This window comes from Cupressus sempervirens, chromosome 6 (genome assembly GCF_028749045.1).
Source record: "Cupressus sempervirens isolate cs-2001-9-10 chromosome 6, ASM2874904v1, whole genome shotgun sequence".
In the NCBI taxonomy this organism is placed as follows: domain Eukaryota; kingdom Viridiplantae; phylum Streptophyta; class Pinopsida; order Cupressales; family Cupressaceae; genus Cupressus; species Cupressus sempervirens.
The window spans coordinates 490,081,809-490,099,077 of NC_143123.1; positions in this window are offsets into that span (position 1 = coordinate 490,081,809).

The following is a 17,269-nucleotide window of genomic DNA, read 5'->3' on the forward strand; positions in this document are numbered from 1 at the left end:
ACCTTATGTTAGACATAATTAGACTAAAATTCCATCCTTGAGTCTCCCTTGGTGTTATTTTTCATTTTGGGGTCTTTTGTGAAAATGTTGTCAATTTGTGCATTTTGGGGAATTTGGGATAAGTTGTCTAGATTGAAGGATCTTCCTTGTGATTAGGATTTTGTTGTATAGGGGGTTGGTTGTGATAACCTAACATCCTATTTGAGCACTTTTGATTAGTGCTTAAGAATATTTTGGTAGGATAAAGGATACTTTTGTTTACACATATCTTCATTGAAGGGGATCTAGAATTAGTTACTTACCAAAAGATTATTCCCTACATTGCATCAAGTGGTACTAGAGCCACATCTCTTACTAAAGAAGAAGAAATACCTACAAGGGTAACTAATGCTGAACTTGTAAATATCATGAGAGAATAAAGGGCAACTAATGCTACTCTAGAAAAGAGGTTGAAGGAACTTGAAAGCAAGCTGGAGAAGAACAAAGGGGCACAATCTGAAGAAGATTAGAATGATGAGGCTGAAGACACCGAGGGAGATGGTGAAGTGCCTACATAACACATACCTCTTTTGAATTCTCTCAAGTCCATGGAGAAGAGAACCATGGAGGGGAAGTTGGAACTACCAACTTTCAATAGCAAGATGAATGCTAATGTGGCCTTGGATTGGATTGAGGCCCTAACCAGTTCTTTAATTATAGATACTCTAATTGCATAGATAAGAAGTAAATTACTCAAAGCCATAATTATCATAGTCTTAGTAGATATGATACCTCCAACTCCCCTAATTTCATTCATCACTTCTTTGATTTAGCTACAATACTATGCAATATTGTCACCTTCTTCCATTCTCATGTCATCAAAATTTCCTCTCAAGCTTTGTTTTTTATCTCTCAATACATTCTTATCTCCTCCATGGATTTTTTCCAACTTGTCCCATACTTTCTTAGTAGTAGTGCATTCTTTCACATCATCAAATTTTTTTATAACTCAAGGTTGTTGCAAGTTCAATCATCATTTGGTAGTGCTCCTACTTCTCTTTCATTTTCTCAACTGTCATAGGTCTAGGAACCTTAATGTACTCATTTTCCAAGTAGTAAGATGTGAAATATCCAATACTAGATACATGAAATCTCATCAACCTTTTCCATGCTTAGAATTTCTCCTCATTTAGCTTAGGTATCTCTCACTTGTACATCTTGATCTTGTTGGAAATAGAGATGGAGTAATTGAGAGGGGAGGGGTGAATTAGTTACCACAAAAATAAATCTGCAGATCCTTAGATTTCTTAAAATATAGCTGCTGACAATCTCACAAATAAATCTGAAACTTGATAGATGTTTTGATAACTTATTTAGCATTTAAAGTGATAACATGCATGCATAAAGAAATAACATGAACACAAGAGACACTAGATTTAACGTGGAAACCCAATTTGGGAAAAACCACCAAGTAACTAGTTACCAATTTTCACTCTTCTGAAGTGAGCTCTGTTAGGAGCCAACCCTGTTAAAGGTTACAAAACACACTGTTAGGTGTGACCCTGTTAGAGGATTTGATCGCCTTGTTAGAAGTGGCCTTGTCAGAGGTCTTTAAAACAATTCAATTGAATTGTCACCTTGTTAGAGGATTTACAAAATGGCTTTCAAACCAACTCTATTAAGAGATTTTGAATCACTATTACAATGATTAGAATGCAACAATGAAGTGATCTGAAATATATGCAACTTATCTTTGCTGAATACAGATCTCTGTTCTGCTTCACTAGATCCTCACTGATCGAATGCAACTTTGTAGCTTCATAGGGATATCTAATCCTTCCTCAACATTTGCTCATATATTTTCTTATTCATACATTCACACTTTTATGCATCCACACACTTCTTCCTTTTTTTTTAATTCACCACTTGACCTTTCATATATACCTTATAGATTGTCAAGTCGGCTCAATCAACTGAAAAAAAATAAATCAGTCAGCTGCATAAAACAATTAAATTTAATTCTTTAGAACAATAAAATTCTTCACTGCCCAACCCAACTCGGTGACCACTGCTCAGAATGGTTTCCCCAGTGTTAACCAAATGGAGCTTGGTAAACACTACAAACCTTGCAACTTCCTTCGGAGACCGAGTTAACTTGGTAAATATTGACCTTCCTTTGTTTATCGAGTGAGCTTGGTAAAAGCTAATTTTTCTTCGCTTACCGAGTGAGCTCGGTAAAAGCTAACTTTCCTTTTCTTACCGAGTGAGCTTGGTAAAAGCTAACTTTCCTTTGCTTACCGAGTGAGCTCGATAATAGCTAACTTTTCTTCGCTTACTGAGTGAGCTCAGTAAAAGCTAACTTATTGTGTAATGTTCATGAATGCTTGGTAGTCACTATAAATTGCTTTGCTAACCATCTGAGCTTGGTAGACTCTGTCTGATGGCTGATATGACATTTGTGTAACATCAAAGACAATACACAATACACAATTGTATCCAACAGATCTTTGGCTAGAGTCCCTTCAAAATTTCCTTGCAAGCACTAGTGCTCTAATTCCAATTTCTATAAAGATTTAGAATAACTGAGAGTCGGGGTGACACAATTATCCTTAGGAATCTCAAATACCTACTTGGTCTCTTTAGCATATCATCAAAAATTTAACATTTCATGCAATATCTTAACTCATTGTCTCTATATGTGTTAGCTACTAGTAAATAAAATATTATAAAGTAAAGAATTTATAAAATTAACATCCACAGATGAAAATAACACTTTGATGCCAAGATTTAATGGGAGACTAGGAAAAACAACCAAGTAAAATGCTACCCATTTTTTACTCTTCTAAAGTGCGCTTGGTTAAGAGACAACCTTGTTAAAGGTTATACAACACACTATTAAATGTGACCTTATTAAAGGATTTAGTAACCTTTTTAGGAGTGACCTTGTTAGATGACTTTGGATCATTCCATTAGAATGTTACCTTGATTAAAGTGTTTACAAAATATCTGTTAGGTCAACCTTGATTAAAGGATTATGACTGACACAATGGTTAGAATGTAACAATAGGTTTGATCTATAAAGTACAACTCACTTTGCAAATTTAGATCTCCATTCCCCCATCTTCTGGTTCATTTAGTGACCTCCATTGGCATCTCCATCACTTGTTTGCTAGGCATCTCCTCAAGAAATAACCTTTCACAAAATCTTCACACTTCACACCTAGTATTCTATTCTTCATAGATTCTCCTTAATATTGCCAATAAATCATGAACCAACCTTCAAATTTATTCCTTGAGCCTCCTTTAATAGGTAATTTCAATCTTGTTCCACTAAAACATCACTGTTGATCTTAGGGTTAGGTTAGATTCATCGAATCCTTCCATTGTTTTATTCTCCTTCTTCTTCTAGAAACTTTTGATTAAATCATTTCCTTTGATCTCTTAATCCTTTCCTTTGATATCTTAAGAAAGTATCCTCATGCATTAAATACTCAATCTCATCAATCCTTATCTTCCACATTCTTTGACTAATTCAAAATTTTAATTGTGTGGGCCTCCAAAAAAAATCTTTCTCAAACTTTAACTTTTTTCGTCACTCTGCAATTATTGTGTTCTTCAGCTCAGATGTCATTGTGTAGCTCAACATATACTATACTTTCTCACTTGGCATCAACAGGCTCTCTCAACCATAACTATACTTGGTCACTACTATACTCCTTCACACATTTTATTGGTAATAAATAATGCTTGTCTTAAACTATTTTTCTCAGCTTCTACTTAAGTTCCTTAATCTTCTACTTTACTTCCTTCATTGACAGATCAATGCTAACATTAATCAAGCTTATTCTTATGATTTATTTCATCTTTGAGCTTCTTCCATCTATTTTTTTTAAGCTTCATGCATTTGGTTGAGAATACATTATCTTGTCAAGGACTTACTTATCAAGTGTCCATTGTACTTCCATGATACTTAACAAATCACAACTCAACCTTTCACTAGGTCATCTCATGATATCTTCTTTTCAAATACTCTTCATCAATCAAATGATATAGCACTCTACACTATTAATAAATGTATTTCCATTAGGTTTGACACTTTGTCTTACTAGTAGGCGTGACATCAATTACAACATAATAATTGCTCCAATTGTAGTTTCCAAAAATCAACAATATCTTTATATTTCAGCTTTATACCACATATTTACTTTCTTAAGCCATCTTAAGGTGGAGCTAATAGGGAATTAAATCCAAGTACTTCATCCTTTTTCATTAGGTTACACATTGACACTTACTTTTGTGTTGATAAAACCTACCTTAAGAGGTGGATCTTGGTTTCCCCCCTTCACAAGGTGTTAGGGTGGATTGATTCCATTCCCCCCTACATAGTAGTGATGACAATGTCAAGGATATGTTGTTATCCCTTTGTTCTTCCTTTCATGATAACTAAGTAGGAATAATTTTGTATCCTTTCATCTCCATATCTCATGTCTCTATAGATTTGTATTATTTTATGGTACATTCTTATCTATGGGTATGTAATTCTTTTTTATATGCATTATAATTACCTACATGGAGATCCTTGGAAAACAAGGATAAAACATGCACCGAATTGTTTTACTTAAGAAAAGTTACTTAACAATAACATAAAGTAACCAAGTGGAAGAATGAAACATCTAATCAAGATAATAAAATAGGGAACATGTGTAAACTCACATGTCCACTTGCACCAAAGGAAGTCTTAAAAAAACTTACAAGTATCTCCAAGTACTGAATCATAACTTATAATCAAAAGATCACATGAATCATGAGAATATTCAAAGGAGATCTGAATAACATCTACAGATTCCAAGATGGAAGTACTAAACTAACAATCCCAAAGAAGATGTTCTTTCTAAGACTAAAGTAAAAGTTCCTAGCATGGTTAAACATACAAGTCCATTTCCAACTAACCATAAGATAATCAAGAATAGTAAGAAGAGACATCTCAAGTGGTCCTATACAACATGAAGGATCAAGGTTATAATCACTCATCTAATGGACACCATAATGAAAAAAAAAGTTAAAGTCCTAAAATTTTGCTAAGTTTGAAATCCTAAAAATTTGAAATAAGGCTAAGTCTAAAATCCTAACAATTTAAGAAATCTAGAGTCTCTATCTTAACTCCTAGAGAGCTAGGACCTATCTCAAATGAATCATCATATATATTAAACATAACTTAAGTATAATAAATCTTATAATTAAATGATATATTTTATACACATAGTAACTAATTTTTTTTGATCTAGGAAGTTGCAAGGACCAAAAGGTTATTCAAAACCAACATTCAAAATTTTAGAAGGAAAACATAGAGGCCCTCTATTTGTCCTGCGAGAAAACACAGTCAAGCTCTTGCAATATTTCCCCATGAACTATGCAAGTTGTGGGATTGTGTGAGACTTTTCTCTTACACATGAGAGAATACATACTCGTATGAGACTTTTCTTAGTCATGTGAGAGAATGCTCCTCCCAAGTGATATAATTATAACATCAACACAAAAATATAAGAAGGAAAGTGTGAAAACATGAAACTCCACACCAGGGAGTGTCGAATCTATGTAAATTGAGGTATGATCACTCGAGAGAATAAAAGTAAATCTAATAGCTTGAATAAAGAAAAAATACATGTTTTAATAACATAAACCCATCTAATCAACATCATCAATAAATGAAAAGTGCATAAACAACATTGTAGTAAAAAAGGAAAGATACACAAGAGATGATGCATGATGCATGATCGGGTGGTACCAGATGCAAGTGTGAGGATAAATGTTGTGATGTGATCATTGATGGAGGTAGCACTGATAACTTGGTATCCGAAGAGATGGTCTCTAAGCTGAAGCTCAAGAGGGAGAAACATCCCCAGCCCTATCGGATTTCTTGGGTAAAAGATGATCATAAGGTCCTGGTAAGTGAACAATGTTTAGTAAAATTCAAAATTGGGAGTTACCATGATGAAGTTCTTTGTGATGTTATTTCGATGGATGTTTGCCATCTATTGTTGGGTAGACCATGGCAGTTTGATAGACATGCAATACATGATGGACATGCAAACACATACTCTCTAACAAAGGATGGAGTTCGCCACAAATTGAAGCCCATGAAAAAGGAAGGTGAAAAGGTATGTAGCAGTGCTAGGATTTGTCTTGTTGATGGAAGGAAGTTTTTAGATGGCATGAAACATCAGCGTATGTGCTATGCTTTGATTCCTAGGAAAGATAAAGAAGGTAGTAGTGAAATACCATTTGAAGTTTCAGATTTACTAGGGGAATTTGGAGATATTATCTCTGATAATGTTCCAGATGGATTGCCACCAGTAAGGCAAATCAGTCATCAGATAGATCTGATTCCAGGAGCTAGTTTGCCTAACAAGGCTGCTCACAGGATGACTCCTACTGAAACAGAGGAGCTAAATAGACAGGTTCAGGAGCTGTTGAGGAAGGGCTTGATTCGAGAGAGCCTGAGTCCATGTGCAGTACCTGCAGTACTCGCACCAAAAAAGGATGGAGAGTGGAGGATGTGTACAGATTCTCGAGCTATAAATAGGATAACCATCAAGTACCGGTTTCCTTTACCAAGGATGGATGATCTTATGGACTGCTTGAGCGGAGCTCAGTACTTCACAAAGATAGATCTGAAGAGTGGCTATCATCAAATACGGATTCGAGAAGGAGATGAGTGGAAAACAGCCTTCAAGACCAAGGAGGGTCTTTATGAGTGGTTAGTCATGCCCTTTGGATTGACGAACGCCCCAAGCACCTTCATGCGGCTCATGAATGAGGTACTTAAGAAGTTCTTGGGAAAATTTGTTATTGTCTATTTGGATGATATTTTAATTTTCAGCAAGACTTTGGAAGAACATTTACTGCATATTCGTAGTGTCTTTGAAAGGCTAAGGGAAGAGAAACTATTAATTAATCTAAAGAAGTGTGTCTTTGCAAAAAGGGAGTTAGTCTATTTGGGATTTGTTATATCACCTGAAGGTCTCAAAATGGATCCAGAGAAGGTAAAAGCCATCTTGGAATGGCCTACTCCAAGGTCTGCTACTGAGGTAAGATCATTTCATGGTCTGGTTAGTTTTTACAGAAAGTTTATTAAGAACTTCAGTGGCATATGTGCACCCCTAACTGATACAATAAGAGGGGATAGAAAAGAGTTCAAATGGACTGCAGCAGCTGCGAGAAGTTTTGAATTGCTGAAGAAGAAGGTGACTGAACAGCCTGTGTTGGCACTTCCAGATTTTAGAAAAGTATTCCAGGTGGATTGTGATGCTAGTGGTAGCGCTATTGGGGCTGTATTAAGCCAAGAAGGTAAGCCTATTGCATATTTTAGTGAAAAATTGAATGATGCAAAGAAGAAGTATTCTGTTTATGATCAAGAGTTCTATGCGATAGTTCAGGCCTTAAAGAAATGGAGGCATTATTTATTGCCAAAGGAATTTGTTTTGTATACTGATCATCAGGCATTACAGTACCTAAATAGCCAAGGTAAATTGAATCAGAGGCATATGAAGTGGGTAGAATTCTTGCAGAGTTATACATTTGTGTTGAAGCATAGAAGTGGAAAATCTAACAGGGTTGCAGATGCATTAAGTAGGAGACAGTTGTTGCTTACAACAATGCAGGTTGAAGTAGTTGGGTTTGATGAACTCAAGAATTTGTACCCTGAGGATCCTGATTTTGCTGAAGCATGGAAAGCTTGTAAAGAACCTGTGGCTGTAGATAGAACCAAGTGGTTAGACTATTTGATTCAGGATGGCATGTTGTTCAAAGGGAGTCAATTGTGCATTCCAAGGAGTTCCATGAGGGAAAATCTGATTAAGGAGAAACACAGTGGAGGGATGGCAGGACATTTTGGTCGGGATAAGACCATTGCCATTCTTAGAGAACATTATTTTTGGCCTCAAATTACACAGGATGTGAAGAAGTTTGTACAGAATTGCCAGGTTTGTCAAGTTGCCAAGGGGTTTAGTCAAAATACTGGCCTATATCAGCCATTGCCTGTTCCATCAAGGCCATGGGAGGACATAAGTATGGATTTTGTTCTTGGATTGCCAAGGACACAAAGGGGTAATGACTCAGTATTCGTGGTGGTTGATAGGTTCTCCAAAATGGCACATTTCATTCCATGCCACAAAACTCATGATGCTATCCATATTGCAGACTTGTTTTTCAAAGAGGTGGTAAGACTACATGGTCTTCCAAGGAGTATAGTTTCTGACCGAGATACTAAATTTGTGGGGTATTTCTGGAGGACATTGTGGAAGAAGTTGAGAACAGACTTGAAATTCAGTTCCACACATCACCCACAAACTGATGGCCAAACAGAAGTGGTAAATAGAAGTCTGGGCAATTTGCTGAGATGTTTAGTTGGAGATAAGCCCAAGGGATGGGATTTGATTCTACCACAGGCAGAGTTTGCTTATAATAACTCTGTAAATAGGAGTACTGGAAAATCACCATTTCAAATTGTATATGGAAATAGCCCAAGGACTGCACCAGAATTGAGGAAGATAGAACAAGGGGAGAGAACAAGTGCTGAAGCTGAGGAATTTGCTGAACACATCAAGCGTCTACATGAGGAGGTTCAGGCACACATTATCAAGATGAATCAAGAGTATAAAGCTAGGGCTGATGCAAGGAGAAGACATAAGGAATTCCAAGTAGGGGATCTTGTCATGGTGCACTTACGAAAAGAAAGATTTCCAGTCGGTACCTACAACAAGCTAAAAATGAAGAAATTTGGCCCCTGCAAAATTTTGAAGAAACATAACTCAGGAAATGCATATGAGGTGGAGCTGCCAGATGGTATTCACATTTCTCCCATTTTCAACATTGCAGATTTAACAGAGTATCATGATGATGGTGCAGATGAGGAGCTGGTTTTAGAGCCATGTCCAATTCCTGCTTCTAAGAAGGAGGAGATAGAAGACATTCTAGATCATCGTGTGGGTAGGAGTACCAGAAACAGGCAGTATGAAGAGTATTTGGTCAAATGGAAAGGACGACCAATCGAAGACTCAACTTGGATTTCAGCAGCTGAGGTTTCCCATTTGGGATTTCCTCTACCATCCATAAAGTGACAGGGTCACTTTTCAATCTACCCTGGGTGTCTGATGCAGGAGCATCCAGAGGTATAAGCGCAATCCTGTGTCACCCAAAAAAATGTACTTAGACTTAGTTTCTATTTTATGTCTTTGCATTTTTGGATACCCATTTGGCTTAAATAAAGGTTCCAACTCTCATAGTTCAACTATCAGTGCATTTAAAAATCCCGAAAAAATAGGAGCATGCAATTTGACCATCATTTTGGTGACCTAGAAGGTGTGACTTGGCCAGATGAATGTAATCGAGATTTAGAGCATTCCAGAAAAAGAATTAGGTCAAAAGGCCCCACGGTTTGAAAGTTATTGCAATTTTTCGGGTTTTGGAGACCCCCTAAGAATGCTTCAGAGTCAAGTTTGGGGCATTAAATGACCTCGAAAAGGGTCGAAAAATGGGGGACAAGCAAAGCTTGTCCATAGGGCTATAGAGTGCTTCGAGAGCTTTCCGAAAATGTAAACGGTTCGTCAATCGGAGTTACGGTTCAAAAGTTATGCCTCCCGGAAGTTCGGCTACCATTTCTGGATTCTTCTAGAATTGCACCGACTTCTAACGCAGCTTCCGGAACCTTCTATTTTGTCGGTGGATGCCTACTAGCACTTTCTAGAATGTACTCCTAGTCCTTAACCCTCCGGGGTCTATTTAAGGAGATTTCTGGCATTGTAAAAGGCAGTTCGGATTGGAGCTTGAGAGGAGGTGCTAAAAGGAGAAATATTCTCCAGATTTATGCTATTGTAAGCCCGCAGGGCATGTTTTGAGTTTATTTTCTCTGCACTATTTGTACCAGCTTATTTTCTCAGTTAATATAATTTTCCCCTTTCTATTGTGTCTGTTCTATTGTTGGGTTGTGTCCCCATCAAGTGGTATCAGATCTGATGCAGTTCAACTCAGCAAAAAAATTAATTCATGCAAAAAAAAAAAGGTGGAAGATTTGCATGTTGGTTTTCTTGTCCTGTTGAGATGGAAGCTTGCGGTGAAGATGAAGATGGTCGTATATCTTTCTTTTGGCGTTAAAGTGTGGGACACACTTTTCTATCTACCAAGGGAGTCTGATGCAGGAGCATCTTACATGGGAAAATTAAATTATTAGAAAAAAAAAAAAAAGAGAGGGAAAAAAAAAAAAAGGAGAAAAAAAAAAAAAAAAAAAAAAAATTCTGGAGGAGAGAGAAAGTGACGAAAATTAGAGGAGAAATAATAAAAAAATAAAAAGGAGAAAAGAAAGGAAAAGGAGATTTCTATTTTCGAGGCGCATAGGTGGCGTAAAAAAATAATAATAATAAAAATAGTTGTCATTCCATTAATCAAGGTGTATAGGTGGCAATTTCGAAGTTTGTGGAAAGATCCTTAAATCATGTATTTAATATTTGTTGGGTGCTTAATTGTATTTGGGTGGGAATTTAATATTTATTTAAAGGTAGTTGTATTTACCTTTTATCCCACATTGGTTGTGTTTGTAATGTCTTGGGTTAGAAGTGCCTATTTAAGAAAGGCCTATTATCATTTGTAATCAAGTTCAAGAAGTTCAAGAAATGGAAGCTCTTCTAATGGAATCTCTTCTAGTGGATTTCAAGTATTAATGGATGCTTTATGAAGCATTTTTTTTGTCATCTCTCTATCTCCATCTTGTTGCATTTTTGGTTGTGAGTTGGTACGGGTGGTGGTCCCCATCAAGTGGTATCAGAGCGAGGTTTTCCTGAGTGTGTAGACAGAGCGCCGATTGTGAGGCAGTTTGCACCAGGACTGTGTGGTTGTGGGTTCGAGTTAGAAGATGCCTCCACGAAGAGAGCGTGGTGGAAGGGCCAGAGCTATTGATCCTGAGGAGGTTAGAGCCCTCCAGAGACAGGTACAAGCATTGCAAGAGGAGCTTCGTAGAGGAGCAAATATTGCCGCAGATGACAATAGTGAGGATGACAATGAAGAGGAAGAGCATAAAGATGACAAGACTTACGAACCTGAAGTAGATCAAGATGATTTGAAGATTGCAGCAATGGAGGAAGAATATAGTGCCTTCATTGGAGATCAAGCAAGTGAAGTAGTTACATGCATTGTTGACGACATGAAAGAGGCAAGCGCAGATGAATATGTCAAAGAGGTAAATTTTTATGAATCATGGGATGTTGTCTTTGATATGAGTTTAAAAGATATTGATGATGGTTTGCATCAGGATCTTGTTAGTCATTTGTGGTATGCAAAAGAAGATTGGTATGGTGTTGCTAGGTTTATTACAAGTGTGATTAATTCAACAAGATTGGATGAGGATGAGAGTTATACTTGGATAGAGTTCATTGCAAAGGAGTATTTTCAGCAGCAAACAATTGTTCCAGCTAGGTGTTGGAAAAGAAGAAAGAAGGAAATATATTGGCACCGGATACTTGTTCCAGCTATGTGTTGGAGGAAGAGGAAAAAAATCTGTCAACAGTGGCTACTTCATTTTGTGAATCCATATTCACAAAATTTTTCCTACCATGAGAGTCGGATGCAGGAGCATCATGCATCAGCAAAAAAAAAGGTGGAAGATTTGCATGTTGGTTTTCTTGTCCTGTTGAGGTGGAAGCTTGTGGTGAAGATGAAGATGGTTCTATATCTCTCTTTTGACATCAAAGTGTGGGACACACTTTTCTATCTACCAAGGGAGTCTGATGCAGGAGCATCTTGCATGGGAAAATTAAATTATTAGAAAAAAAAAAAAAAAAAAAAAAAGGGAAAAAAAAAAAAAAAAAAAAAAAAAAAAATTGTGGAGGAGAGAGAAAGTGACGAAAATTAGAGGAGAAATAATAAAAAATAAAAAGGAGAAAAGAAAAGAAAAGAGGAATCTCTATTTTCGAGGCACATAGGTGGCGTAAAAAGAAAAATAGTAAAAATAGTTGTCATTCCATTAATCAAGGTGTATAGGTGGCAATTTAGAAATTTGTGGAAAGATCCTTAAATCATGCATTTAATATTTGTTGGGTGCTTAGTTGTATTTGGGTGGGAATTTAATATTTATTTAAAGGTAGTTGTATTTACCTTTTATCCCACATTGGTTGTGTTTGTAATGTCTTGGGTTAGAAGTGCCTATTTAAGAAAGGCCTATTATCATTTGTAATCAAGTTCAAGAAGTTCAAGAAATGGAAGCTCTTCTAATGGAATCTCTTCTAGTGGATTTCAAGTATTAATGGATGCTTTATGAAGCATTTTTTTTGTCATCTCTCTATCTCCATCTTGTTGCATTTTTGGTTGTGAGTTGGTACGGGTGGTGTGGCCCGTCATCAGTGGTATCAGAGCAGGAGTTCCTGAGTGTGCTGACAGATCGCCGAACGTGAGGCAGTTTGCACCAGGACCTTGAGTTGGGTGAAGTTTGTCAAGAAGTTCTTGATTGTGTAGATAGATCGCCGACTGTGAGGCAGTTTGCACAAGGTTCTTGTGTTGCATGAGATTTGTCTTCTAAAGACTTGATTATGGAGAAGAGAAAGAAGAAGATGACTTTTGTGATTGGATGGATTCTGAGGATTCCTCGACTTGAGAAATTTAGAGCAAGAAATCAACAATCATTGCTAGTTGATTTGCAGAAGCAAGTGAATGAATTAGAAGCTAAGTTGCGGAAACGAAGAGCATGTCACCAGAAAAGAGATGTTGATAATTCCTTGGATGTGGAAAAGAAAGATGATCCAGTGGAAGAGCACGCGGATGAAGAGAAAATTATTTGTGAACCTAAAGTTGAAGAAGATGAAAGAGAAGAGGAAAAGCATAAAGATGACAAGATTTATGAACCTAAAATAGATCAAGATGATGTGAAGATTGCAACAATGGAGGAAGAATATAGTGCCTTCGTTGGAGATCAAGCAGGTGGAGTAGTTACGTGCATTGTTGACGACATAAAAGAGGCAAGCGAAAATGAAGATGTCAAACAGGTAAATTCTTATGAATCATGGGATGTTGTCTTTGATACGAGTTTAAAAGATATTGATGATTTTTTGCATGAGGATCTTGTTAGTCATGTGTGGTATGCAAAGGAAGATTGGTATGGTGTTACTGGGTTTATTACAGGTGTGATTAATTCAACAAAATTGGATGAGGATGAGAGTTATACTTGGTTAGAGTTCATTGTGAAGGAGTATTTTCAGCAGCAAACACTTGTTCCAGCCAAGTGTTGGAAAAGAAGAAAGAAGGAAATATATTGGCATCGGATACTTGTTCCAGCTATGTGTTGGAGGAAGAGGAAAAAAATATGTCAACAGTGGTTACTTCATTTTGTGAATCTATATTCACAAAATTTTTCCTACCATGGGAGTCGGATGCAGGAGCATCATGCATCAGCAAAAAAAAAAAGGTGGAAGATTTGCATGTTGGTTTTCTTGTCCTGTTGAGATGGAAGCTTGCGGTGAAGATGAAGATGGTCGTATATCTTTCTTTTGGCGTTAAAGTGTGGGACACACTTTTCTATCTACCAAGGGAGTCTGATGCAGGAGCATCTTACATGGGAAAATTAAATTATTAGAAAAAAAAAAAAAAGAGAGGGAAAAAAAAAAAAGGAGAAAAAAAAAAAAAAAAAAAAAAAAATTCTGGAGGAGAGAGAAAGTGACGAAAATTAGAGGAGAAATAATAAAAAAATAAAAAGGAGAAAAGAAAGGAAAAGGAGATTTCTATTTTCGAGGCGCATAGGTGGCGTAAAAAAATAATAATAATAAAAATAGTTGTCATTCCATTAATCAAGGTGTATAGGTGGCAATTTCGAAGTTTGTGGAAAGATCCTTAAATCATGTATTTAATATTTGTTGGGTGCTTAATTGTATTTGGGTGGAAATTTAATATTTATTTAAAGGTAGTTGTATTTACCTTTTATCCCACATTGGTTGTGTTTGTAATGTCTTGGGTTAGAAGTGCCTATTTAAGAAAGGCCTATTATCATTTGTAATCAAGTTCAAGAAGTTCAAGAAATGGAAGCTCTTCTAATGGAATCTCTTCTAGTGGATTTCAAGTATTAATGGATGCTTTATGAAGCATTTTTTTTGTCATCTCTCTATCTCCATCTTGTTGCATTTTTGGTTGTGAGTTGGTACGGGTGGTGTGGCCCGTCATCAAGAGAAATGACCAACTCAATTCAACCATGTTCATTTCTTCCCTACCATAATGAATTAATGAGATCTTAAGGATCCTAACCATACCCTCAAAAATGAATCTCAATTTCCCAACAAGCTCATTGGAGTTTTCTCATGAGATATTTCTTACCAATAACCATCAATTAATGTCATAAGAAAAAATACAACATGTTAATCTACCAATATCATCACTAAACCTAAGCAATGGTAAGAAGTATCAATTAAGAATTTTTTGATACAACATCATGATAAAGGAATGTGTCAAGGAACCTACTATCATCATCTAATAATGATATAAAAAGCATCCAAAGTAAAGCATAAATCATAAGGGAACATACTCTAGATACACAAAAGTACCAAGTGAACATCCAACACCGACCTCAAACGAGAAGTAAACTGTCTCTATACATTGGTCCCCAACTATGTATAGGTAGCTACACCTCCCAACCATGTGGTACCTAAAGGACCGCACCCATCGTGGTCATGGAGATAATTGTAATACCCCAAAATTGGCTCATTTCCATGCTAAACCAATTCTAGTCTATTCAATCATTTCTAAGTCCTATGTCACTAGTCAATTCTAATTATGATAATCTCTACTCAACCTAAGTGTCAAATGAAGAAGATCATTAATCTGTATTAATCATACACTTTAATTAATTCTTGAATATTCATTGAATTGGCTGAATTAAACTTTTAATTGAATTAATTTAATTATAAGTCCTAGTACTTTAATTAAATTAAATTCATCCCTTTTAAGCTAATATATATGAGGAATTAAATATATTTGATTTAGTTAAACATTCTCATTCTAATTATTGAATTTAATTATTCAATTTAGAATACTCAATTATAAGGTCATATTTAATTTCCTTAAATCAAATATCTTCTCCAATATTCTCTCTTCAGTTTAGAAATGGAAAATCTCAGTTGACTAAAATCATAAAAGGAATTGAATCAGTTAATTCCTTATTTCACTCAAAAATAAATCAATTAACTTCCTTTTCATAAGGAAACTTTCCATTTTAATTGAATGTCATTTCTAATCTTGACCATTCATCCCAATTAATCTTGACCGTTGGTTGATTTCGGGACTTCTATTTAAGAGACTCCTAATTCCTCATTACAAAGGTTGGAATTTGAATTGTATTGAATTGTTGTCAAAGTGATTACTCATTTTAATGTTCTAGCTTTCATACTTGGCTTAGCATTTGATATCATTTTAGATTAAATATGCATCCATTTAGTTTAATTTCCTTTACTTCTTATTAGAATAAATGACATATCATCTAGATTAATTGTATAAGCATATAGTTGCATAAAAATCCTTCATTCTAGAAAGGCCTAGTTGCCTTCTTCTCAGTCTGACAGCACATAGGCAAAATCCTTCTAGTTAGAAGGCACAAGGTCATTCTGTTAGGCTTCTTGGATAAATGATCCCATGTTTATTCTAGGATGATTTCACAGGTAAGGACCATGTTGAAGTGTGTGTGAGAATCATAGGTCACATTCCACATATACATTTCTGGCACCCACTGTGGGGCTTAACATGATATTTAGCCTCAAATTCTTACTTTTTAGATGCTAATTAATTTTGCCTGCAAAATTTTAAAGATTTTTTCATATCTCCTAAAAGACATGAAAATTATTAATGAAATTTGTTTTGCAAGTTTATCTTGATTTTTCAAAAATTAAAAAAAATTTAGATTTTGTTGGATTGATTTTTGATTTTTGATGTTTTTAATAAATTTTTCATTAAAAAAATCATTCTGGGCTCAAATATATGAATTGGGAAATGATTTGTTTCTTTATATTTATATGCACATGCGCAGCTCAAGAAAAAAAATTTCAAACTTTTTGGGTTGATTTTCCATTTAAAAAATTTTAATGTTATTTTTCATAAAAAAATCATTTTTGACATAAATCATTAATCTGAATAATGAAATATTTTTTGTGGCTTGATATGGATATGTGCAGCTCACAAAATTTTTTAAAGATTTTTTTGAACAAAAACTATTTTTAATAATTTTTTTAATGATTTTTTATAAAAATCATTTATCACTCAAATAATGGAATTTTGATCTAGATATTTTACTGCAAATTTGGGAAAATTTTAGGAGGTTCTAGTAAAATTTTCAGATTTTTCTGATCAAACATCTATTTTTAATTTTTTTTTTTTAATGATTTATCATAAAATAAATTAATTTATGACACATCACAAAATTTTAATCTGAAAATTTGATTGCAAGTTTGCGACTCTATGAGGAGAGCACAGTAAAAAATTTAGATTTTTTTGTTCCAAATTATATTTATAATTTTTTTATAATGTATTTTCATAAAAAAACATTAACTCATAATGCAAATTTGTGAGTCTTAATCAATTTTTTTACTGCTCCAAGTTTGTGGAAAGGAGCAAGGAAGCACATGGGAGGATTTTAAATTATAAAGGAATGAACTTGAATGATTAATCATTTGTCTTTGAATGAATGTTGCAATTAAATTTAAAATCCAAACACACTTTTGAATGCCTTCAAATCTAAAACAATCAAATTCAATCTTGAGTGTCTTAATAAATTGACAAATCTTTCATTTGAATGAATGTTCTAAAAACTCAATCTTGAATGTCATGGATTAAAATATACATGTTTTTCATTGGAATGAATGCTAAAACACACTCTTGAGTGCCTTAAAGAGAACACATTTTCATTGGAATACATGTTAATCAACACAATCTTGAGTGCTTAAGGATCAAAGAAACATTGCAATGAAATATTCAGATTTTGGTGCTTAAAATGAATACATTAAATCTTGAATGCATAAAGGAATTGGCTCTTTTCCCTATCAATTTCTTATGTCGACGACGCTCGATTTAGTTTTGTTGACGAATTCTTGATTTATTATGTTGACAACTCTATAAGTTCGAAAGAACCTTGTATGCTAAACACAAGTGTCTTCAAGATTAGAATAGAAAATCTAAAGATTCATTGGGAAAGAATGAGTGTCTTTTAAACCTCAAGGCCACTTACATAGTCACTCCTCTTGCACCTTTGGGTGATCTTGAGTGCACAAGAAAT